Source organism: Tenrec ecaudatus, chromosome 4, assembly GCF_050624435.1.
Source record: "Tenrec ecaudatus isolate mTenEca1 chromosome 4, mTenEca1.hap1, whole genome shotgun sequence".
NCBI lineage: Eukaryota > Metazoa > Chordata > Mammalia > Afrosoricida > Tenrecidae > Tenrec > Tenrec ecaudatus.
Genome location: NC_134533.1, coordinates 60,487,342 through 60,512,264, shown reverse-complemented (window position 1 = coordinate 60,512,264; position 24,923 = coordinate 60,487,342). Strand labels below are relative to the sequence as shown.

The 24,923-nt window shown below is 43.3% G+C and overlaps 2 pseudogenes; both read left to right on the top strand.

Annotated features, from left to right (window-relative positions):
• Positions 1-9,054: 9,054 nt before the first annotated feature.
• On the top strand, positions 9,055-10,567 carry LOC142446693 (axin interactor, dorsalization-associated protein-like; annotated as a pseudogene).
• Positions 10,568-18,518: 7,951 nt separating this feature from the next.
• On the top strand, positions 18,519-18,940 carry LOC142446692 (large ribosomal subunit protein eL32-like; annotated as a pseudogene).
• Positions 18,941-24,923: the final 5,983 nt, after the last annotated feature.

Sequence of the window (24,923 nt, the reverse complement as noted above, 5' to 3'; positions counted from 1 at the left end):
AATGATTACAAGGATTTACATATAAATCCCTCCCTGGGGGACGGACAACAGAAAAGTGGGTGAAGGGAGAGAGTGTAAGACGTGACAAAATAATAATTTTTAAATTATCAAGGGTTCATGAGGGAGGGGGGAAATGAGGAACTGACACCAAGGGCTTAAGTAGAAAGCAAATGTTTTGAGAATGATGATAGCAACGAATATACAAGTGTGCTCGACACAATGGATGGATGGATGGGTTGTGATAAGAGTTCTATGAGCCCCCAATAAAATGATTTAAAAGAAAAAGGTCTTGTAAATTTGGTGACAGATTACAGAACAGTTCATCAGTTTTTTGTTTATAAATCATTTTATTAGGGGCTCATACAACTCCTATCACAAGCCATACATACATCAATTGTGTAAAGCACATTTGTACATTCATTGTCCTCATCATTCTCAAAACATTTACTCTCCACTTAAGGCCCTGGCATCAGTTCCTCATGTTCCCTCCTCCCTCCAAGCTTCCCCCTCCCTCATGAACCCTTGGTAATATATGCTATTATTTTGTCATATCTTACACTGTCCAACGTCTCTCTTCATTCACTTTTCTGTTATCCATCCCCCAGGAAGGAGGTTATATGTAGATCCTTGTAATCGGTTCCCTGTTTCCACCCCACCTTCCCTCCACCCTCCTGGTATCGCCACTCTCACCACTGGTCCTAAAGGGATCATCTGCCCTGGATTCCCTGTGTTTCCAGTTCCTATCTGTACCAGTGTACATCCTCTGGTCTAGCCAGATTTGTAAGGCAGAATTGTGATCATGATAGTGGCGGGAGTGGGGAGGAAGCATTTAGGAATTAGAGGAAAATTGTATGTTTCATCATTGCTACACTGCACCCTGACTGGCTCATCTCCTCCCTGCAACCCTTCTGTAAGGGGATGTCCAGTGGCCTACAAATGGGTCTTGGGTTCCCACTCCACACTCCCCCTCATTCACAATGTTAGAATTTTTTGTTCCTTGATGCCTGATACCTGATCCCTTCAACACCTCGTGATCACACAGGCTGGTGTGCTTCTTCCATGTGGACTTCGTTGCTTCTCAGCTAGATGGCCACTTGTTTATCTTCAAGCCTTTAAGTCCCCAGATGCTATATCTTTTGATAGCCGGGCACCATCAGCTTTCTTCACCACATTTGCTTATGCACCGTCAGTTTTACATTTAACAATTCATGCACATTTTGTTTCACCTCAGCCCTTGCAATCTTCAATGTGCTGTTGCTTATCGCACTTCCTCTCTGTGTTTCCTGTTTCCATTTCTCCTCTTTTCCTAACACTCACAACTTTGTCCTTGGGTAAATGCTGCCCTTTTTATCTTAAATGGTGGATTATTCTAACACAGAGGTGAATTCAGGTTGAGACCTGAAGGATAGGGTCTTAGGAGTCTGACTAGTCTCTTTTTGACCAGTAAGCCTGAGCTCTTTTATGATTTTTGAGTTCTGGTCCACATTTTTTTCCTATTCAATCCAAGATCTTCTTATGTGATCCTTTTCAGAGTAGTTGTAAAACTCAAATCTTATTCTGTGAAAAGATCACTAAACTGGATAAACATCTAACCAGGCTAATAAGAGAGAGGGAGACAAATTGTCAACACCAGAGATGAGAAAGGAGACATCACTACAGATCCTATAGATATTAAAAAATGTAATATACTCACCCATGTCTATAAATTCAACAACTTGGATGAAATAGATTCCTTGAAAGACAAAAATTACCCAATTTGATGTAAGTTGTTATTAGATGCCCTTGAGTAGGCGCCAACTTACAGTGACCTAATGCAGAACAGAACAAAACACCGGCCCGGTGTCATCCTCAGAACTGTTCTGTTTGAACCCATTATTGCTGCCACTGTGTCAATCCATAGCCTTGAGGATCTTCCTCTTTTCCATTGACCCCCTATTTTACCAAGTCTGATGTCCTCTATTGATAACAAGTCCAGGGACTGATCTCTATTGATAACAAGTACAAAGTATGTGAGACAACGTCTCATCATCCTTGTTGCTGGATGTGTTTAGTCTAAGACAGATGTTTGGCCATCCACGATACTTTCTTTTTTATTTTCCTCAACAGTTTTATTAGCATATCATTCATATATCATACAATTCCATGGTTCAAGCATATCAAGAAGAGTTGTGCAATCATCACCACATTCCATTTTAGAACATTTTCTTCATTAATTTTTCTTCTTCTCATTTTCTTCATTCTTATACTCATCATTGTTAGTTCCCCATAGCCCCACAACCTCCCCGGATGTACCCCTAAGGAACCATTAATTCAGTGACTGCTTCTTTAGATTTACCTGTCCTGGATTTCATATAGGGAAAAAAATTAAAAATGCCCCCCTCCAAAACCTAACAATAATAGCAAAGTAAAGCAGATAAAAAGCACTCATCAAAAAGAAAGCAGAAAATACTAAAAACTAGAACAAATTTAAGTGGATCATAAGGAAGATCAATCTCCTTAACAACACCCAAATACATCAGTTCTTCTTTGGTCCTCTTTATTCATGGTCCAGCTTTCCATGCATACGAGGCCACTGAAAATACCACGGCGTGGGTCGGTTGTATTGTAGTCCTCACAGTGGTATTTCTGCTCTTTAACAGTTTAAATTGGTCTTGGCAGCAGGTTTGCTCCATGCACTACTTCATTTGATTTTATTCACCACTGCTCCCATGAGCTTTGGTGTGGATCTAAGTAAAATGAAATCCTTGACAATTCCAATCTTTTCTTGGTTATCATGGTGTTAAGAGGAAATAATAAAACCTAAATATCCATATTTTTATTAAAGAATTTGGATTTATTATTTTAAAATCCTCCTACAAAGTGTGGTAGTTACATAATCGGGTGTCAGTTTGAGGATTAAGCATGTAGGGGTGGGATCTAGCCTGTCATTCAGGAGATAGCCAATGAGACCTCTGGGTGGGCATGGCCTTCTCCTGAGGATTCTGGGAACTCCTGTAATTCCTCCTTGGAGGCATGAGGCACTCCATCTCTCTCTGCTCACTCCCTGTGAGACATTTCTGAGAAGCTACACTGAAGCAGTCAGAGTTTTGAAGCTGAAGGAACCCACGTTGAGACTCCTGCCAGCGCTGAGATGCTTACAACGACACTGGATCCACAAGACTTCCAACCACTGGCCTGTGATCTTCTTGTGCTTGACATCATTGCATGTGTTTTGTGAGTGTGAAGAGCATTTTATAGTTTGGTATTGGACATATGGGCTAATGTCAGACATAAGGACTTGATCTGGACTGGAATACTTTTTCAATATTCAATCACTTTTTGTTATACATATATGAGTATCTATGGATTTGTTTCTCTAGTGTACCCAGACTAACACACAAAATAAATCAAATTCAATTTAACAGGTGAGTTCTATCACATATGTAGAACAAAAAATGCATAATCTATTTTTAAAACAAAGGGGGAATGCTATGTAATCGCTTTAGGAGGTCAGCAATATCCCTATATAAAAACTGAACAAAGATGTGAGAAAAATACAGGACAATATCACTCATGGCTACTGATACAAAATTTATTACTATTTTAGCAAATGAAACCTACCAATATATAAAAAATACAATATATCATAGCCAAGGGGGATTTCCCCTTAGGAATGGAAGCTTGATAGTATCTAAAACAGAAAATATATTAATATCTGAAAATCAGTTAACTATTCACACACATTTCTCCTAGTTTTTGTACAATTTTGCTTTGCACTTACGTAATCTAAAATTGCTTAGATATTTGCCAGATGAGTATAATTCTTTTGCAAAATCATTTTTCTCAACATCATTTGTTGAATTATTTCATACTTCCTCATCGTTGTTTACTTTATCATGCATTAAGTGACTAATTGGTATGTTTGCTAATACTTGTGACAGTATCACAATTTCATTAGTTTTAAAATGTATTTTAATCTATCTATGACAAAGCTCTCTTTAATATTTGTATTGACCCACATGTAAAACTTAATTTATATTTAATTTATGTCTTTCATTCTGAATGAGCATGCTTCTTTTCTTTTTAAGCTCTTCTTGCCTGTTATTTTGTTTCTAGATGCTTTCTTGTAATTTTAAGATATAGCATTCATAAATAAGATGTATCACTGACAAATAATGACAATTTTGTCTTCTTAACCTATCTTTTTTTTTGTTTTATGCCTTGGGAAAAAGATGGGTGCTCTCTATTCCAGTAAAGATCTACAGTCTCAAACCGTATAATCCGAAGTTGAAGTTGGGACTAGTATGAGAGCCTAAATTGTGAGAATACGATGTGCTGAAGGCTACCATTGTCAGTGGGAGCCCAGCATTCATCTGTGGAACTACATAGGAACTAAGTCTCCAGAGCACGCCCTCATCTACAATTGAGGGAGGAAAGGGGTTACTAAGCTGAGTGCTTTGGAGAGAAGAATATAGAAGATCACAGATATAAATCTGACTGTCAGTAGATTTCCCCCCTAACATGCATGCTGGACTTGATCTGATTTCCAAACTTTTATGTATTTTTGGCTTGTATTGTTTTGTTTTTGATAGTTCACGTTAAGGGTTATCTCAGAGGTGCCATGTCTTTGGAGGTCACCCTCCTGAAGTTCTGTTATATGTCTTTCCATTTATCATTATATAAAACCCAGGACTGATGAACCTATAGAGACAGCAAGTAGAATAAGGGTTTCGGGGTGAAGGGGGTACAGTGGCGGTGGTGGGTGAAGGGGAGATAATATCAAGGAGTCCATGAGGAAAAAGAATGAACAGAAACGGATCGCGGTAGCAAGTTTGATGCGATTGAACTATGGAATGATATGATATATGTATTAAATTTAACAAAAGAGGTGTAGTCTCAAACTCACAGAAACAGTTCTATCATGTCCTATAGGGCCACTGTGAGTCAGCATTGACTCAATGGCAGTGAGTTTGGTTTGGCTTGGCTTTAATTTCTATAGCAATATTAATCATGAGGGTGAGACTGAGTATCCATTTTTGGTTATGGATTCAAATGAGACTTTTACAGTGCCTTTCAAGGGAGCTATTGCTACCCTCGACTATGTTAAAAATATTGTATTACTGCTTTCTAAGTTTTTGAAAGTTAAAGAACCAGGAATGAATATTGAGTGTTAACAAATGTTTTTCATAATGCATGAGTATGTTTTGGTGATTTATTTTTCGTATTGAATACATAATGTTCCATGAAATATATAGCACATGTAACATCAATGTATTTCCTGATGTCAGATCTGAAGGTAACCCAAGATCACGGAGACGGCCCAGACCTGAGCTGCCCTCCAGACTGTCGGGTAGGCTCAATAACAACTCACAATGACATAGCTGTCGCACCGTTCCCAATATCAAACCGCCTTTTCATTGCTAGCCTAAGCCCTGACGGACTGTTATGAGTGATTTGTTCATGTGCTTTTAATTCCATTTTTTAAAAGGAATTTTCAGTCCCTACTCAAAAGGGAGCCCGGTCAGCTGCGTTTGGGGCCCGTGTGCTGCTCTTGACAGGGCCCAAAGTGACGATGACTTCATGAAACGAACTAGGCAGCTTTTCTTTTTTGCCTGTTTTGCCCAGATTCCTCTCTCCTCCGGGCCCCTGGGAGGTGGGGCCTGGCCTGTGTCCAGACCTGCTCCAGGACCTGATGGCCTCCAGCATGTTGCTGGCTCTCTCCTCCACTCTTGCTGCTGTTGGCTCTGGCATCTCTCGGCTTCTCATCTGGTCTGACTTCCCAAAGTGCTCCTTGAAGCAAGCACCCTACATTTCAACCTGAACTGGCCTCTGTGTGACCCCAAGGGAGGGGATTTCCTTGGCAGATGGAGATTCTCCACAAGCCCTCCCACTTCCTCCCGGAGCTCTCCCAGCTGCAGTCTTGAGCTCTCAGCTCTGCCTGCAGCTCTCTGCTGCCCTCCCCTGCCCTCTGGTCACCAGTCTATCCCGTGTGGCTTCCCCCACTCAGGCTGGTCAGTTGCTCAGAAGGCTCTCCAGTCCCTCGGCTGTTCTCCAGAGTGATTTGTTTGAAGGGTACTGTCAGGAGCTAGTTGTTCTGGTTGCCATGTGAATCCTGAGTCACATGCTGCCAGAGGGCCAGTCTGGCCGGCCTTTTCCCATCTTGCGAAGAGCCGGGATGGTTTGGTAGGATGGCTCTGTGAGCTCCAGAGTGGGAAAGAGGTCACGTTTGGTCTGGACCCTGGTAGAACATAAGTATGGTGCTTCCTGCGCGACTCTAGTCCAGGGGGGTCCATGTGCTCACCCTTTGCCTTCCCACCTTGCTGTGTTGCTCCTTTGATGGCTCCCTGATGCAATTGGACTTTCTAGACATTCTGTTCAGATGTCCCCGGTGAAAGACACCAAATGGTGACGCTCCAAAGAGTGTACAGCCAAAGACCTGGCTCACGATAACCACTTGTCCTATCATCCGGGTCCTCCGCCTCCCTCTCCCTCAGCACTATCTGAGGTTCTCAGTCTGTGGGTTGCCATGACCCCTTTGGGGGTCGAACAACCCTTTCACAGGGGTGGCCTGATTCATAACAGTAGTAAAATGACAGTTATGAAGTAGCAAAGAAAATAATGTTATGATTGGGGGGGGTCACCACACATGAGGAACTGTATGAAAGGGTCGCAGCAGTAGGAAGGTTGAGAAGCACTGCTCTAAGATGATGGGGAGATAGTTTTTAGGTAGCTCTTTCTTTCATCACCAAAACATCTATTAAACAAAAATGTGGAGCTATAGTTTCTTGGCCTATCCTCCATCTAGGTCTAGAGTGTTATTTTTTTATTGTTTTTCAAACTTTCTATTGTAAAACAACAACAAAAAACCCTTTCTATTGTGAATTGGAGGAAAGTTTGAAGAGTAGATCAGTTTTCCATTCATCGATCCATACACATTTTGTTTCACGCCATTGGTTGTAATCCCCACAATGAAACATCGTTTATCCTACTTCCTACTTGTGTTTTCTGTTTCCATTCCCCCCTTTTCTAACCTTTCTGAACCTTTTCTTTGGGTAAATGTAACCCTTTTGATTTCAAATGGTTTGTTATTCTAAGATGTGTGTACTTCCCTAGTGCTATTTTCCCGTGTCCATGGTTTGGCTGAAAATTGAGCCTCGGAGGTAATTTCATCCCTACACCTGAAGCATGACTGAGTGCTATAGTCTTAGGGGTTTTACCAGTTTCTATTTGACCAGTAAGCATGGTCTTTTTACGATTTTGAGTTTTGCTCCACATTTTCTCTTTCTCTATCCAGGACCAAGTATGTAGTTCTTCACCATCTAACATCTCTTGGTGTTTATAAAACAGATTCCAGGTGATGCTATAGGTAAGACAATTATTTTCTAACCCCAAGGTCAGTGATTCAAACCCACCATCCACTGGGTGTTCCCATAAAGATTTACTGTCTTGGAAACCTTATCTAGGGTCACTATGAATTGGAATTGACTTGATGGCAGTGGGTTTTAGAGAGTTTAAGAAAGGAGCCCTAGTGGTGCAGTGGTTAAGCACTCAGTTGCTAACTGAAAGGTTGGTGGTTGTTTTAGAGGCTGGGTGAAATTTATATATGCATAAACCAAAAGAAATTTAAGTTTTAAAATTGGCTTATACAGTTGTAGAAGTGGGCAAGTCCCAGGCTGGGCAGACTTCAAATCTGTGGGTCCAGCAAATATTAGGCTGGAGGATTCTCCTGACTCATATAACCAAGGTGGGTGATGAACCCAAGAGCCACAGGAAGACCACAGGCTGCAGAGGTGTGAATGAATCCAAGATGGACATATCCGAAGGCAGTCTGCTGAAGACTCCTAGGACCAGGAGACAATATGGCAGGTCATTGGCTCAAATCCAAAGAACTAGAAATTGATGAAGGCTTCCAATTGATTGTCTGTGATTACACCGTACTAGGTCAGGTCATAGGGAGTTACCAGGTGTTAATTGCTAAACTACTGAGAATCCAGGCCTAGCCACATTGACAAAAAACCTTAACTATCACAACTATTCAAGCCCAATCGAACACCAATAATAATAATAACAAAAATCACCCAAACCTATATTCTTAACAGTATTTGTTAAAACTCCACATCTATTTGTTCCTTTTTAAGCTTTTATACATTTATCAACAGTAGGATAATCTTTTAGCATAATGAAGGGTAGCAATATCTTATTTAAAATAGACATATTGTAGACTGTTTCATTGAAACCAGTATCCAATGCAAATTTTTTCAGCCTTATCATTATTACTTAATAGAAGGAAAGGCCAATGACACAAATAAAGAGGGCATTAAACAGAAACAAGATAGGTTGACAAGACAAGATTGTTTGACAGCAGGACAAATAGCGTTTGGCAGATTTGGGGTTGAGTCCCGAGAGTGCCACTTTTGTCATATGGCCTTAGATAAGTAATGTGACCTCTCTGAGCTACGTTTCTTCATCTTTAAACTAGAACTGGAATAAATATACTTGGTTCAATGCTTTAAAATATCACCGGCGGACACACATTTTGGTGCCTCAGATGTTAGGCTTGATTCTGGGTATATTTAACCTGCTGATTCAAAAAATGGCACCAGTTTTCCCCATCGGCTTTACTTTTTGCGATAACATATGCCACATACCTCTCTTCCCTATGCTTTCCCTTAAAAAAATCAGGATATTTTAATGTAGTGTTAGCTGCCCTGAGAGAGAGGAAGTGCATGCTGGCCTTATTTAAAGCATGTAGTTTGTGTTGTATTAATTATTCAGGTCAAGTTATGCTTCACATGATGACCTTTGATCCAAAGGCATATTTGCACAATGCAAATTACATGAACTTGGAATTTTCCCCAAGTATCACTTCACCATTACTAGGAACTGAGCAGCAGGCGGTTCTATTTTGTTATCTTAAAAAGTAGCTGGGGCAAATGGGCTTGAGCAGCTCCTGGTGGGTGGCAGTGGTGACTGTAGTGGCTCCTCCTGGCCCTGTTAATGTTGGGGTCAGCCCCTGGGAGGAGGGTGCCCTAGAGCCTGGCCTTGGTGGGGGAGGGGATGTGGTGGGCTCCGGCCATGTCGGACGCCACCGGGAGTCTGCTGCTGCGCTGGGACACCAGTTTGAAGAGAGGCAATGACTTTGACTCTGGGAGCTAGCTGGTGGAGATGATAGATGAGAATCAGATGGTCACCCTGAGCTAGAACTGACTCGATGGCAGTGGATGAGCTTGCTTCTATGAGCATGTCCCTACTGCAGGCCTGGATTTTCAGCAATTGGAAAGACAGCTCCAAAAAGAGGCCCAAGCTCAACACAATAATTCTGAATTCACAGAAGACAAAAGAATAGCATAGGAAAGATGGTCACATGCTTGGAGTTACGAGGTGCAGCTTTATAGTCTATACACCCCAAAGGGGAATTTAAACTGGAGGATCTGAAAAAGCGAGAACCAATTCTAAAGAATATGTTTAAGAATATGCTTACAGATAATAAAGAATCCCCATTTGATGTTCAGCCTGTCCCATTAAGAATTTTTAGCACCTGGTGAAGAAGAGAATTTGAAATTTGAAGAAGATGAGTGTGTTAGTCTGGTTGACTAGAGAAACAAATTCACAGACCCTCATTTGTGTGTAAAAGAGAACTTTATATCAACGAGCGATTGTACATTAAGAAAACATCCCAGCCCAGTCCAGGTCAAGTCCATAAATCTGATATTAGCCCATATGTCCGTTACCAGTCTATAAATACTTCTTCAGACTCATGCAGCACATGCAATGATGCTGAATGCAGGAAGAAAGATCATAGGCCAGTGGGTGGAAAGTCTTGTAGATCCAGTGGCAGTGGAAGCTTCTTAGCGCCAGTGTGGGTCTCCATGTGGCTCCTCCAGCTCCAGGGCTCTAGCATAGCTCCATGTGTCTTGTCATCAGGAATATGAAGCCGAGAGTCTGTGTGTATCTGACCTCCAGTGAGATATTTATCTCCTTAGCACCTCCAAATGAGCTCATCCAACTGTGATCTGATTGACAAGCTTGACTCCACCTCTTTGCAAGTTGACTGAAGATTATGTAAGTCCCACAATGAGGAAGAGGGTGGTGCTGGAGCACAGGATCTCCTGATTGTTTTCTTGTTAGATCTTTGGTACTTTGTGACCACAGCTACCGCCAGCACCCAGAATGCCATTACTCCCCATCGAAATCGCGCAGCTTTGTCTGAGAGAAGCCGGGCAACAGCAATCGCTGTATCACAGGATCTGAATGGCACAGATTCAACCCCTGGGCGAGCTATGCCTGTGGTGTCAAGAAAGGACCATCCATGTGGTCATTTTAACGTGGACACTGAACGGCAGAAGCATGTTGAAGAATTAACCAAAGGGGCAGCTATTTTTTTTCGAATTTAAACAACTACAGGCCTAAAAAATTGGGTTACCAGCAGCACCAAGTGCTTTGTTTTCATGGAAGTGGATGAAATTATACCTGGGCAATTGTAACAGAAATATACAAGAAACCAACTGACTTTAAAAGAAAGAAACTGAAGTTACTGGCCAAGAAACCGCTTGCTCTTCATCTGCATCAGACTTTGAACAAGGAATGATCCTGACATGAATCCCCTGGAACTTCTGTGAATTTCACCACTCAGCAGAAACTATCATAGTGTAGCATCGCCCCCTTCAATGGGCCGGAAGCGAGTCGCTCCCTTGCCAGGCTAGAGCGAGCCCTTTGGTTTTGTACGGCTGTGCCACAGACTAAAATCCACACATCACTGATGTGCAACTCCTTGGGACACAGGCTTTTTATTATTTTGAGACTTCTTTTTGCTTTACTCTTAATTGTCCAATAGATCGTCTATTTTCTTTTTTCTAATCATTTTATTGGGGGCCCGTACAACTCTTATCACAATCCATCCATCCATCCATCCATCCATTGTGTCAAGCACATTTGTACATTCGTTGCTATCGTCATTCTCAAAACATTTGCTTTCTGCTTGAGCCCTTGGTGTCAGCTCCTCATTTATTCCCCTCCCTCCCCGCTGATGGTCTATTTTCTAATTTATCACTATTCCTACCTTTTCCTGGAACAACACCGATGGGTGGGGCATGCTCTTCTTCAAACAACACAGCAATAAGAATGTGCTAGAGTTACACATCTGCTCACTTCCCAGCCAATATACTCTTGGTTTTGAGGGCACAATCAGATTGTATGGACTCTGCTGGGGGCGGGGGGGGGGCTGGTTGGACCATGGGGTGAAGGTGGTCAGTCTGGAAAGGGGTGGACTGTCCCTCAGATACCTCTGAGCTCCAGCTCACCGTGATCGGACCACTTTCCTGCTCAGTAACACGGTGCCTGTGCCAGATCAGGATCCTACATGGAAGTGTGCCCGAGGCGTGGCAGGGATTCTCCCAGGTGACCAGATTGTGCTTGTTTTAAACCCACCATCTCTAGTCCTATTGTTTGACTTTTCTACATTGCATTGGTTCTCTTCCTGATAAATGATTCCCGAAGTGTGGTTAGAACCCTAACCAGCACACGTTTTTAAATGAGTATCCAGCTGTATAATCTAAAAATAGTCAGATGCTAATGAGCTATTGCAGGAATAACTGCTGTTTTCCTGACAACGGATGGGGAAACCTTGAAAACCTGCAAACCTCTTCTTTAGTGATGAGGATGCAGCTGCAGCTGTGGGAAGAGCCTGCTTTCCCAATGCAGGTAGTAGATAGCACTGCCATTTGTGTTCTAGGTGGAGATACTGACACTCCTCCATGTGACATATGCAGGCCATTCAAGGGTTATAATTTGGTTATTAACATTACCTTTGACTTACTGGTGCATAAGACTTTCACAGAACACCTCATGTGGTTATTTGAGACCCAGAACGTTAAGGCATGTGGTGAGCTTTCTGTGAGTTAGATGTAGACCGCACATATTCTCTATTCACTATCTTCAGCGAGCAGAGCTAGCATGACGGGATGCAGGGTCAGTACCTGGCCTTAATTTGGTGCAATCTTAGTCAGGCTGCTATGTTTGCTTTTAAAATTGAGTAGCTGTGTTAGACAGTGTTCTCTAGAGAAACAAAACCAGGACACTTTATATATATGTAAATACACAGCATGAAGGAATATAACAGCTAATTAGTCTACACAGCAGTGCAGAGGGCTCAGTTAAATTCATTGCCATGGAACAGTTAATATACTGAAATCCTTCAAATCACGAGGGCTGCTGGGCCCAAGGTCAAGGAAGCAGATAGCCAAGTCTTCCCTCAGGCAATGCAGGCAGTCCACCCACAAGCAGCAAGCAGCAGGGCAGGTCACCAACTGTCAGCCAGGTGACAGGATCCGGCAGTCCCAAGCTCAAACAATGTATTACACCAGCAGCATGGTGAAGCAGGTCTCCAAGGAACCTCAAGCTCTAGTGACATGATCCATGTGTTGGGTGTCCCATCGGCAGTATAGCTCCCAAGTTGAGGCAGAGAACTAGCTAAGGCAGCCGCATGCTGGTCCGATCACCAGAGAGCAAGAGAGAGAGAGATGTGGGGCTTGCCAAGACATTTATCTCTTTGCCCTCCAATCAAACTGTGACTTTATTAATCTCACATGTTCTTACTGGCCAGGTTAGCACAATAAACTTACCTATCACAGCAGTCACATTAAGTTGTTTCAACCCTTGCACTTCCAGAGATCTACTTTTATTTTCACAGTTGTCTGTTAGGTCAGTTTTCTGTACTAGATAGGTGTTAATAAATAAACCTATCTGAGCCTGAAAGAATTCTCAAAACAAGAGAAAAAGAAAAGGAGCCGGAAATAAGAGTTACTGTACATTTAATAAGGAGTGCTGTCATGTTCATGGGTTATGTGTTTGACCTCTAATCTCAAAGTCAGTCAAGCTGCTCTGCAAGAGAAAGATGAGACTTTCTGATTCCAGAAAGATTTACAGCCTCAGAAGCCCATAAGGAGAAGTTCTACTTGATGTCTCACACACACACACACACACACACACACACACACACACACACACGTTACCATGAAGCTGACTGTAAATCATGGTGACGCCATGTGTGGCAGAGTAGAACTAGGCTCCATAGAGTGTACAGTGGCTAACTTTTGGGAAGTGGACCACCAAGACTTTCTTCTGAGGTGCCTCTGGGTATACTTGAATCTCCAATTATTTGTTCATAATTGAATGTGTTAACAGTTTGCATCACTCAGGGTATCTCTACCTATATTAATATCTATCTATAAACTAGGGTGGGGGGTCGCTTCAAAAAGTTCATGGAAAAATTCCATTCTCTCCTAATTCCATTTTTTCATGAACTTTTTGAAGCTCCCCCCATACACATAAACACATGCATATAATTAACAAAGAATATACAGGACCCATAGTGTCCGTATAAGGCAGAGTAGGACTGTCCCTTCGGGCTTCTGAAGCTGTAAATCTTCACAGGATCAGAAAGCCTCTTGTTTCTCCTGTGGCTAGTGGGCTAGAACTGCTGACTTTGCAGTTAGTGGCCCAGCACCTAAACCACCATGCCACCGGGGCTGTGAGTCAGAGTTGACTCAATGGCAGCGAGTTTGGTCTTGGAGTATCCAAAAGTAGAGCGTTCCTGTGAAACGTTCCTAAGTCCAAACGGTACAGAGTGTAGAAGCAATGACCATTAATATAGATGGGAAAACTTCCCGGAGAATTCCTAGACCCCCAAATAACTGACCCAATAATACACAAGACCTAAAAGACCCCAAACGCGGACGGTGAAAGCGATAGGACAGGTCTGAGACGGACTGCCTGCAGGACGCAGAGGTGCGGCGTGTGCAGTGCGGTCTCGGGGAAGCAGTGCAGTCTCAGGGAAGCAGTGCGGGCGATGCTGCTCTCGCTGTTCCGGCGTGTGCCGCCTCTTCAACCACGGAGGGCTGGCATTGCCTTTCTGTCTTTGTTCCTAAAAGTGAAAACCCTCTATGGATTTCTTTCAGTTAGCAACAACAGGTACCAAAGGCGGTCTTTACAGGTCGGACATACCTGTGGTTGGTGGGCCAGGGGCCCAACTTTCACCTTCCCCTGTAGAAGGGAGACCCAGGCTCAATCTCCAGCAGCCCTCTCCCACTCACCCCCACTTCTCCCTTCCCTCAGCTCTGTACACAGCTGTCTGGATTATGGACTCTCGATGATAATCTAGAACATAGGTTCCCAAATTTATTTGATCAACCGCCCCTTTCCAGAAAATAAAAGTTCCTCAGGGGCCCCTGGGAATGAAAACATTTTGTACTGGAGTGCGCAAGCCCTCTGGGTGGTTCTGGTGGTGTCGTGTACTTTGGGAAATACTGATCTAGGCCTAGATTGTAATTCCTGAAGAGGGAAGAGCCTAGTTTATTCATTTTAGGGGCTGCAGTACTTTTCTTCCCTCGGCATATAGCTGAGGATCCTAGTGATTGTTAAAAAAAATTCTGCTTTCCTGCAGCTCTGTGTGGTTTTCTGGCTTTACCTTGTCAGCCAAGGATTGTTAAACTGCAGTTTAGCGTAGTATGTGGTCTCCAGATTCCTGTTGGACTCTTCGCTTTCTGGAAATCTCCCAGGTTGACCACAGCCAGTCACCTTTGTGCTACACTTCACCCCAACATGAGGGCAGAGTCAGAAGGACCTTGGAAGAGCAACCAGGAAGTCCTTGTATTATAGATGGGAAAACAAAGCCCCTGAGAGGAAAAGGGATTTGCCCAAGGTCATGGTTTAAATTGGGGCCAAAATCAGCTCTTAGGCCTCCCAGGGCCCCCAGAGCTCTGAATGTTGGGCTGATGGCCTCTTTCTACGTGCTGCCTGGAGTTTTGAAAAGGGCCTTTCTCTGACCCTCACCTTTCAGGCCATCACATTCAGGGAGGCTGTTGGATAGCCCGGCCAGGCCACGAAGATCTTGTCCAGGGGAGAAGGAGGGCTCAGGGCCCACGAAAAGAGAGCTAGTCCAAGGTCAGCAGAGACGGTAGCCAACTGTCTTTTTGATTCTCCTCATGTAATGACTCCTACTGTTTAACCTAATGCACAAATAGTGTTTTGCTGGAATTCACCCTGAGCATGAACTTGGTAAAGTATTCATGGCCATTGGAACTTCCCGTCTAACCCATCTAATCATCTTCTGGCAAAAGGACTGTGCTGGTTTGTGGCCTTGTGTTAATGTTTTCCTCATCAGTAGGAGCTGATCTCTGCCTGCATTCTGACCCAGGCCTCCAGCCACAGGCCATGCTGGGTTCTGGAAGCGGGTAATGCCACTGCTGGACAAAACTCTTTACCAGGCAAGGTTCACTTGCTTCTAAGTGAAATCCTGTGTTGAGGGCAGGGAAGCACTTGTTAGTCTCAACTTTGTAGAAGAAAACACTATAGCCCCTAGAGGATGAGTGATTTATCCAAGGCCATGCAGCGAGTGAGCTCCTGCACTCAGGGAAACAGTGGTTACCTTGCCAGGGTTCAAATGTCAGCTCTGCTACTCACCATGACGGTCACCGGAGGTCAGGCTTCCCTTCTGACTTATTTGGGAACCTTGATCAAAGTACTTGATAACTTTGTGACTCAGTTTCCTCACCTTTTAAAATTAAGAATACAGTACATCTCTCTTTGGAATGTTGGGGGTTAAATGGATAAATATATGTAAAGTTCTTAACCCTGTGCCCGGAAGGAATTAAGTGATCATTAATGTTAGAAATTGCTGTTACTAGTATCAAGTCTGACTGTGCTACAAGACATGCATCCTCTAAATTCAGAAGCAGGGGGGTGGGGGTGGGAGGCTGGGGGTGTCCCTCCTGGAGATTTCTAGGAAAATGAACTTCAAAAATCTGAATGTTGTAAATGCCTTAGGGATAATCCAGTTTGCCCACTGATTCCATTTTTATTTTGTTTTTAAAATCTGATATTGAAGGTACTCTGGTACACAATCACTATGGAGATGTATAGTAATTGGGGACACAAGGTGAACAGTTCACATTCTTGACTGACATAATTAATATGTCTGCAGAGCCAGATAAACCGCTCAATGTCTCTTTTTCTGGTTATTTGTTCTATCTGTGATAGACATCCACATCGTCACATCTCTCTGTTACACACACCATTTAATTCCGATTACATGCACTGACAATGACTAACATTAAGAAACAAAAATAGAAAAAAAACCCAAACCCCACAGGATTTGATTACTCACAAGATTCAGGAAGTGGGAGAGGTGAGAGGATGGATAACAGTGCTAGTTTTCTTATCTTTCAGGACAGTCTGTCAATGGATACTGCCTAAAACTGAAGCATGCCAAAGAGCGAGCCAGCGAGACTTCCATTGCTTAAGAGTGTATGTATGCATATTATGTATATATATAGCTACATGGAGCTATTGTTTCTCTACAAGTCCTCCATCTAGATCTACACACTTCTGAAGAGAGTGTTTCCACCTCTCTATCCCTTCCCCCAAAGAATTCTGCATTTTTCAATGGACACCATGTAAAAATAGCAGTTTGGGCATCCTCAAGGAACTAGATCATGCTGGTGTTTCATGGTCTTTGAGCTTGGGAACCAAAAGAACGCTGAGGGGGCAAGGTCAGGGTTGGATGGAGCGGATGGGCGAGGTTCCCAATGAAATGCTCAGAGGACAGCCTGTGCTACCTTGAACCATGAGCAGGTGCAGGCTCGTGGTGCCAAAAATATGCCATGGGCACGTTTCCTGGCCTTTTATTTTTTTAACTAGTGCAGTTTTTAATTTTATTAAAACGTTTTTGTAATAAATCTCCAGGATCCTCTGAGAAAATCTATCAGGACTAGCCCCTGGGAAGCGCCCAAACAGCTGCCATCACCGTCTGAGCTGACCTCTCTGACTGCACGGGCACTGCCCAGCAGGTCCCCTTGGAAGCTGTTTCCCCCCAAAACCATTTTCATTGCGAGTTGATACAGATAGCACACACTCCACAGTTCAAGCACATCAAGCAGTATTGGACAATCGCTACCACGATCTGTTTCAACACTTCTCCTTCTTGAGCTCTTTGACATCAGCTCCCCTCGATTCCCCAGAAACCCTTATTCTACTTGCCGTCCCTATAGGTCCATCCGTCCTGGGTCTCATAGACTGAAAAACAGAAAAACATACAACAAAATTCAAGAGGGTCACCCCCAGTGACAAAGTACATCTGAGATAAACCCCAATCTGAGCAAACAACAAAGAAATACAGAAAATGTTGAAAAGCAGATCAGGCCCAATGTGCATCAGAGGGAGGAATCAGCTGACACAAGATTTTAACTGTTCAGGTCCAGTTTATCATTTGGACCATCTACAGTCATTGCTCCAATGCTTTCTGTTCATTACCAGTTTCTTTCCCTCCCTCTATTCCGGATCAAGGGAACTCACCGGGGGCTTATTTCCTTGTAGATCTCACAAATGTTCCTGCAAACCAGGTTCTCACAATTTAGGCTCTGATACTATTCCCGTCTTTGGGGAAACCATGGTTTTGATTGGACTTTTTTTCCCCCGAAGGCACCCTCAGGAAACTACCACACGGCTGTGATGGAGAGAACTTGTCTGCAGCCGCCGCCGGATTGCAGAGACGTGTGCCAACACATTCTGTCTGCAATCAGCCTCGGCTCGGCTCAATTGGAACCCCAGTTGCAATACATTTTTACTTACCATCATATTTTCGTAACCTTTTCTTATTCTCCTGTAGAGAATAAGTGAACCTATACAGTTCAGCAGCTCCATCAGCTTTACTTCAGTGTCTTTGCATTCTGTTAAATTTATGTAAAATAAATTGTATACCTTTTATTAAGTGACATGTAAAATATAATTCCTTTTTAATGAACTCTTTCTTTATACCTATTCATGTACTCAATCTCTCTTCTTAGTTATCTTCCTTTTTTCCCCTCGTGCTTTTATTTGGGGCTCTTACAGCTCTTACACAATCCATACATTCCTCCACTGTGTCAAGCACATTTGCACATATGCCGTCATCATCATTTTCAAAGCATTCTCTTCCCACTTGAGCCCCCGCTATCAGTTCCCATTTCTTCCCCCTCCCACTCTCCCTCCCCCATGAACCCTTAATAAGATATAGATTATTATTTTCATATCTTACGTCGTCCTCCATTGCCCCTCACCCACTTTTCCATTATTTGTTCCCCTGGGAGAGGGTTATATATAGGATGATCCTTGTAATCGATTTCCCCTTTCTCCCCGCACCCTCGCCTAATCCTCCTGGTACCTCTACTCTCCTTGTTGGCCCTGAGGGATTTATCTCTCCTGGATTCCTGTGATGCAGGATCTTATCTGTAGCAGTGTGCAGGTTCTGGGCTAATCCAATGTGTAAGGTAGAATCTTGATCTCATTTCTACCGTAGTTACCTTCTTCTATGTCCTTTTCTCTGTACATGTAAACCAGCGAGAAAGAGCGGTGGCTGCAGTGATGCTCCTTATGTTCACTATGGTTCTTTGGGGGTGGCAAATAGAAGAGGTTTGTAACATCTTCATGATGTTTGCTTTCATTGACCTCTTCATAATAAGTTTGTGTCAGCTCTTCTTCGGCGCTGCCTACAGAGGACGCAGCCATCTCCCACCGGCATCATGGCTGCCCTCAGACCCTTGGTGAAGCCTAAGATTGTTAAAAAGAGGACCAAGAAGTTCATCCGGCACCAGTCCGGCCGCTATGTTAAGATTAAGCGCAACTGGCGCAAGCCCAGAGGCATTGACAACAGGGTTCGGAGAAGATTCAAGGGCCAGATCTTGATGCCCAACATTGGTTACGGAGCAACAAGAACACCAAGCACATGCTGCCCAGTGGCTTCCGCAAGTTCCTGGTCCACAACGGCAAGGAGCTGGCAGTGCTGCTGATGTGCAACAAGTCGTATTGTGCGGAGATTGCTCACAAGGCTTCCTCCAAGAATCGCAAAGCCATTGCAGAAAGAGCAGCCCAGCTGGCCATCAGAGTCACCAATCCCAACGCCTGGCTGCGCAGCGAAGAAAATGAGTAGATGGCCCATTTGCGAGTTTTATTTGTGCGAAATAAAACCATAAATGAAAAAAAAATAAGTTTGTGTCATTTAAAACTTTATTATCTTTAAAAAAGAAACAAGAAATGATTCTGGATTTCCCCTCCAACAATTGGGGTGCTTTTGCCCTTGGTATTCTCACTCAGCCCACAATGTCCAGAGCCAAGGGTCCACGGTCGTCTGGTACTCAGTGCTCCTACCCCGGCTCATGCTCCCAGAGCACACATAGGGATCCTTAGGGTTGAGGAACTTGAATGGGAGATACTCAAGGATGCTTTGAAGAGGCTGGCATGGAAATACACAACCGAGGGAGGTAGGGAAGATGGCTCAGAGGACAGGGGGCTAAGTCTCTAATGTCTGGTACATCTTGATGTTACATATGAGGAGAACACGCCTGTAGAGAAAGAGGCTTATTCAGGGCTACCCAATCAGCTACAAGCATCCTCTCAAATGCAACAATCTTTTTCTCCAGTCCCAGAGAAGATGAAGATGTCTTTAGAGAATATGAATATAAGGGCCTTTAGACCCTCATTATTGGTGTGGAAGGTAGAGGATAGTCAGGATTGGGGCCACAAGCTCTCCCTCTCCAGCAACTACTTGTAGCTCACTGTTTTCTTATGAGGTCAGCCAGGGTTGACATCTCTAGGGACTGCAGGACCCCTGAAGGCATCTCCAAAATCCATTCATAACGTTCACTGTGAGAGAAAGGGAGTTCTGGGTGGATATTGTGTCTGCATTCGAGTAAACTGGAGAAGATCCAAAAGAGTCTGCAGCTAATTCTTGTCTTTCTGCTCCAACTGGGGGACATGGCCTGTATTTCCCCAAATTATCAAAGTGTTTTTCATTTCTTTGTGGTTAGGGTGGCAGTGGGGGTGGATAGGGGAATGGTCACCATTCTTGAGGGCAGCCCCTGTCCATGTTCAGGAAATGGTCAGCACCTTTCTAGTGAACAGCTCCCCAGTAACCATCAGAACATTATCCCCACCTCTGTGGGGGCCATAAGGCATTGAAACTGAATGACAACTTGCCTTTCTCTGAATATTCCCTCTCTTTCTTTAACCTTTCTTTAAAATTCACTTTATTGAAAAAGAGTTTCAATTCAAGAGATTGTATTCTTTAAGATATCCGAATACAAAACAAATATAAAAAGGAATATCAAATTGGTGAAATAAAGATCCCTTTATGTAATTGCCTGAATGATCGAATTAGAAACCACTTGGGGAAGTGTATGTCATAGTTCAGGAATCTTCTAATTGGTGACTGGATTTTCAGAACCAAACCAACATTAAGAACACATCATCTTACAAAAATTGTTTTGGTCTATTTCCCAATGTTAATGCAATATGGGAGAGGTTAGTTGGACACTGGAATCTAAAAATTTCAAGGAGAGTTTAATAGTTTAAGACTAACGTTGAGAACATTTGAAATCTGGATTGTCCCAGAAGACAGAACAATGGTCATCGTGCCCATAACCAACAAATCTGACTCCAGTAGAAGGAAGAAGCATATGAGAAATGGGCCTTGGAATGACGAGCTCTTGAGAAACTATCCTACTTGATGGTACACAGAAAATTCCCTGAAAAACGTGAACAGGAAGGCCTGGAAAAGTGAAAAGTTATCTATTACTCTTTGCATAGAAGTGGGGCAGATGACCAGGTCAGATGTGGTAAGGAGAAGCTGGTTAGCTTCCATTAAATCAACTGCCATCGAGTCCGTCCTGACTCACAACGACCCTATCAGATAGAGTAGGACTGCTTGCTCCCTGGTATTTCCTAGACTGGAAACTTGTATGAAGGAGATAGCCTCATCTTTGTCCTGTGGAGCAGCTGGTGGGCCTGGACTGCTGGCCTTCCAATTGGTAGCCCAATACGTAGCCCACTACACTCCCAGGACTCCTTGCCTTCCAGGAAGTCCCTTACATTGGCCTGGGCTCATTGTCTGGTCTTCAGGCTAGCTGATTTGCAAACAGTTTTGTCAGTTCAGAAAGTGGCTGAGTGTTGTCCAGAATAGGGTTTCAGCATTCAAGTTCACAAGAGGTTGATGTGTAAACTACTCATTGCCAGTTGATTCACTGTCAAGCAGGAACAGAACTGGCTGGACATTGGACACTTTTGGCCCCTAGTCTCCTTTTCCTGTAAGAAAACCACCTGGGAAACCAGGTCATATTCAGGAGGTAGCTTGGTGATATTGGAATCAGCATTCAGTTAATTAGTTCGATGATAGTGGTGCTTGATGACAACAGGCTCTGCTCAGCCACCTCCCCTATATCTTTGGATCTAACACTGACGCTGGCTCTGATCAGGGAACTTTCCCTAACTCTTTGCTTTAATTCCTCTGAAACAGGGATCTGAGTGCAAATTGCTTGTTCAGAGGTGGTCCCAGGAAACACTGGAAGTGGACTGGGGAAGGGAAATAGAGAAAGAAAAGAAACCAACACAAGGTGTGTCATTGACAAGTTACCAGCATGACCAGCTCCCGGGGGGACTCCTGGGGACTCTAGGCACCCCAGTGGGTATAAATAGGCCCCTCAGGGTTACCCTACCTTAGTGACAAATGGTCTGAGTTATTTATCCACCATCTCTTGTCAAGTATGTGTTGAGGGATGCTCCTGGCCAGGGGGTGGCTAATTTGCCCACCTATCCTGTCTGCTGCGTGTGTGGGTACAATGAATGAATTCTGGTAGTCACAGGCAGCCTTCAAGGTAAGAGACATGGGTGCTGATAGAAGTCAGGTCCGTGGGCACAGAAATGGGCAGTGCTGAGGGGATATAAGTCGGGGCATCAGTAGCATCTACTCTACCTTCCGCCCATCTCCATACGGTGGCCACTGAAGACGTGGGCATTGTTTCTGCTTCTTTTCATGCGCACCCTTTTTCTGAATTTGTACCTCTGACCAATGCCTTTTATGATTGGTACAATCTTCATTTCTTTCTTTTTAAAATAAACTTTGTTAATTAATTTGCTTTTACTCTCCTTTCTCCTGTGACCCCATGATTTGTCTATCTAGTTTTATTTTTAATATGGGAATTTTAATTCTGAGAATTTTGGGAGTGCCTTGTCGATGACCACATGAACTGCTCAAAGGAGGTGGAAGGCGGGAGACCCATCAGTAACTAGAAAAGGAGGAACATTTAGAAACCAAGTATTTGAATCTATTCTGAAATTTTTATGGAAATTGATAGCTGATCCTGAGTTCATCTGGAAGAGAAAATGAACAAGTCAAGCCAAGAACATTTTGAAAAAGAACAATGGGAAAGAATTTTCCCCTATCAAAAATACTTTAAGGCAACAGGGAATAAAACAATGTGGACCGGAATAAGAATAAACAAATAAGCCAATGGAACAAAATAGAGAGTCCAGCAACAAACTTCTCTGGAGGTGAGAATGGACTACATGATAAATAGTGTGTGTCATACTTCAGCTGAGTGGGTAGGGATAGGAGATTCTATCTATCATGTGAATGGAGACCCTAGGTGGTTAATATACTTGGCTGGCAGTTCAAGTCCACCCAGACGTGCTTCAAAGGAAAGGCTTGGTGATCTACTTCCACTGGCCAACCACTGAAAACCCTTGGATCACAGTCAGTTCTACTTCGACACACATGGGTTGCCTTGACTTAGAATCAATCCGATGGCACCTGGTGATGGCGGTTGTAATATTGCCAGTAGTATTTCTGGATACCCATCTGGAATGAAGCAAGATTCCTATCCCATCCATCTACATAATTAAGTTCCAAATGGATTATGAAATGACATCAGAGAACAAAGTGAAAGTACCTTAGAAAAAAGAATATTTTTACGATATCGGGGGTAAGGAAGACCCCAATATCATACACAAAACTCAAAATTTAGAGACCTTAGTAAGAATGGGCAGACTTGACCACAAAGCTTTGTGCAAGCAAAGCTACCATAATAAAATTAAAGTACACGAGAAGCGCTGGCTTTCTGCCCGCCCAGACTCTAGTGTCTATTGTCCTCTCTGAGGAGCTCTCCCGACCAGCTTCTGTTTGTGGTTCCCAAGTCTTGGCCTCTTTCTCAACCTCTGATCCGCCTCCCTCTTTGGGTTTCTCCCCACATCACCTTCATGCTTCCTACTTTGGATCTCTGTCCTCCTCACCCAGGAAAACAATGACTGAGCAGACAATAGAAAAGAAAGGGGGTAAAAGGTAGAGTTTGGGGAAAGAGCTAATCTATATCCAAAATAAAATATCAAGGTCCATAAATTGCATATTGCAACTAAATCTATAAAAAAGGCAAAATTGCTGCTAGAAAATTCTCAGACTTTAAATTGCAAGTGTGACCTGGTGGTGTAATGGGTTAAGCATTTGGACAGCTAACCACAAGGCCTATGGTTCAAACCCACCCACCTCTCTACAAGAGCAAGATGAGGCTGTCTGAAGAACAGTCCTCACTAAATGTACTACACAAGGATCTCTGTGTGTTTCCTATGAGAAGCTGACCTGAGACATTGGCTAATAGGCAATGAAAAGATGTATCACTTCACTGGCCATCGGGACAGTCAAATAATAAAAAAAGGAGGCTTTGGGGGCATTTTTTTCTCATAATATTTGCAAAAATTTTAAAGATGATAATATCCAAAGTTACTAAAAGAAAAATGTGTTAGTCTAGGTTGCCTAGAGAAACAACTCCAGAGATACTCATGTATATATAAGAAAGAGCTTTATATCAAAGAGTAATTGTATATTATGAAGACATCGGAGCCCAGTCCAGATCAAGTCCATAAGTCCAATGTTAGCCCATATGTTCAATACCAGTCTACAAATTTCCCTTCAGGGTAGAAGTTCTTGTGGATTCAATGGTGGTGGAAGCATCTCAGCGCTGGCATGGGTCTCCACGAGGCTCATCCAGTTCCAGGGCTATGGCTCCATCAGTGGGTCTCCATGTGGCTTGTCAACAGGAATGTGTAGCAGAGAGAATATGTGTATCCTGCCTCCAGGGAGGCAGACAGGAGTTCCCAGAATCCTCAAGAGAAGGCCATGCCCACACAGAGGCATTATTGGCTATGACCTAATTGACACCCCTTCGCTCAAGTTGACAGGAGATTATGTAATGGCACAAAGTAGATAGCCTAGTACATTATTAATGGTCAGGTAAACTAGTCAAGAAGCTTTGAAGGGCACTTTGAAACATCTCCCACTTGTCCTGTTTCTAAGACTCCAGAAGAATTACTATCACAGCCCCTGTGATTATCCTTGTAAAATTTCTAGTTTTCTATTCTCGATCTAGTTCCCTTATAGGATTAATATAATCTGCAGTCATCATCAACCAATCAAAAATTTTTTGGTTTTAATTTCCCAGTGAAATTATATATAAATACCCTGAAAATCTTCATGGAAGCGCTGATTTATTTGGCTAAAATATGCTGCCCAACTTTAAAATGATCTCAGATCTGCATGGTGATCTGTAGGTGGTGTTCCGAATTGTTTGTTTCTGACCAGCTCTTCCACTAGACATGAAGGATCTTTGACATCTGAGTTGCTTCTCTTGAACCAAAGGACATCTGGCCAGGCCTGTGAAAACAGCCACGCTGAAGTCTGAAATCTCCTGAAAATTGTGTCACTGTTGATTGTTACAAATAAACATTGTTTTCACCAGTTTACTAGATGTAATCTCTCTCTGGTCTAGTTCAGTTCAACACTTACTTCTCTACCTACCCCCCAAAAAAAGTGAATTACCTAATTTGCACCTGTGTAGATTATATTTGGTTGTTTCCATCAAACATTTGGAGGAGGGGTGGGGATATGTGTTGGCTTTTTTGTCAGTCTGGGAGGATACTGAGAGACTGTGTTGCGGCCACCCCTACTCCCTGTCACCCCAATTCTCCTCGACTGAGCTCTGACCTCCGTGTCTGAGCTAATGATAACTAGATCCAGCACCTGTGCGCCAGAACGGCCAGGGCAGCTGACTGCCTCTCAGGGAGCTGACTGTCCTCACAGAACGCAGCAG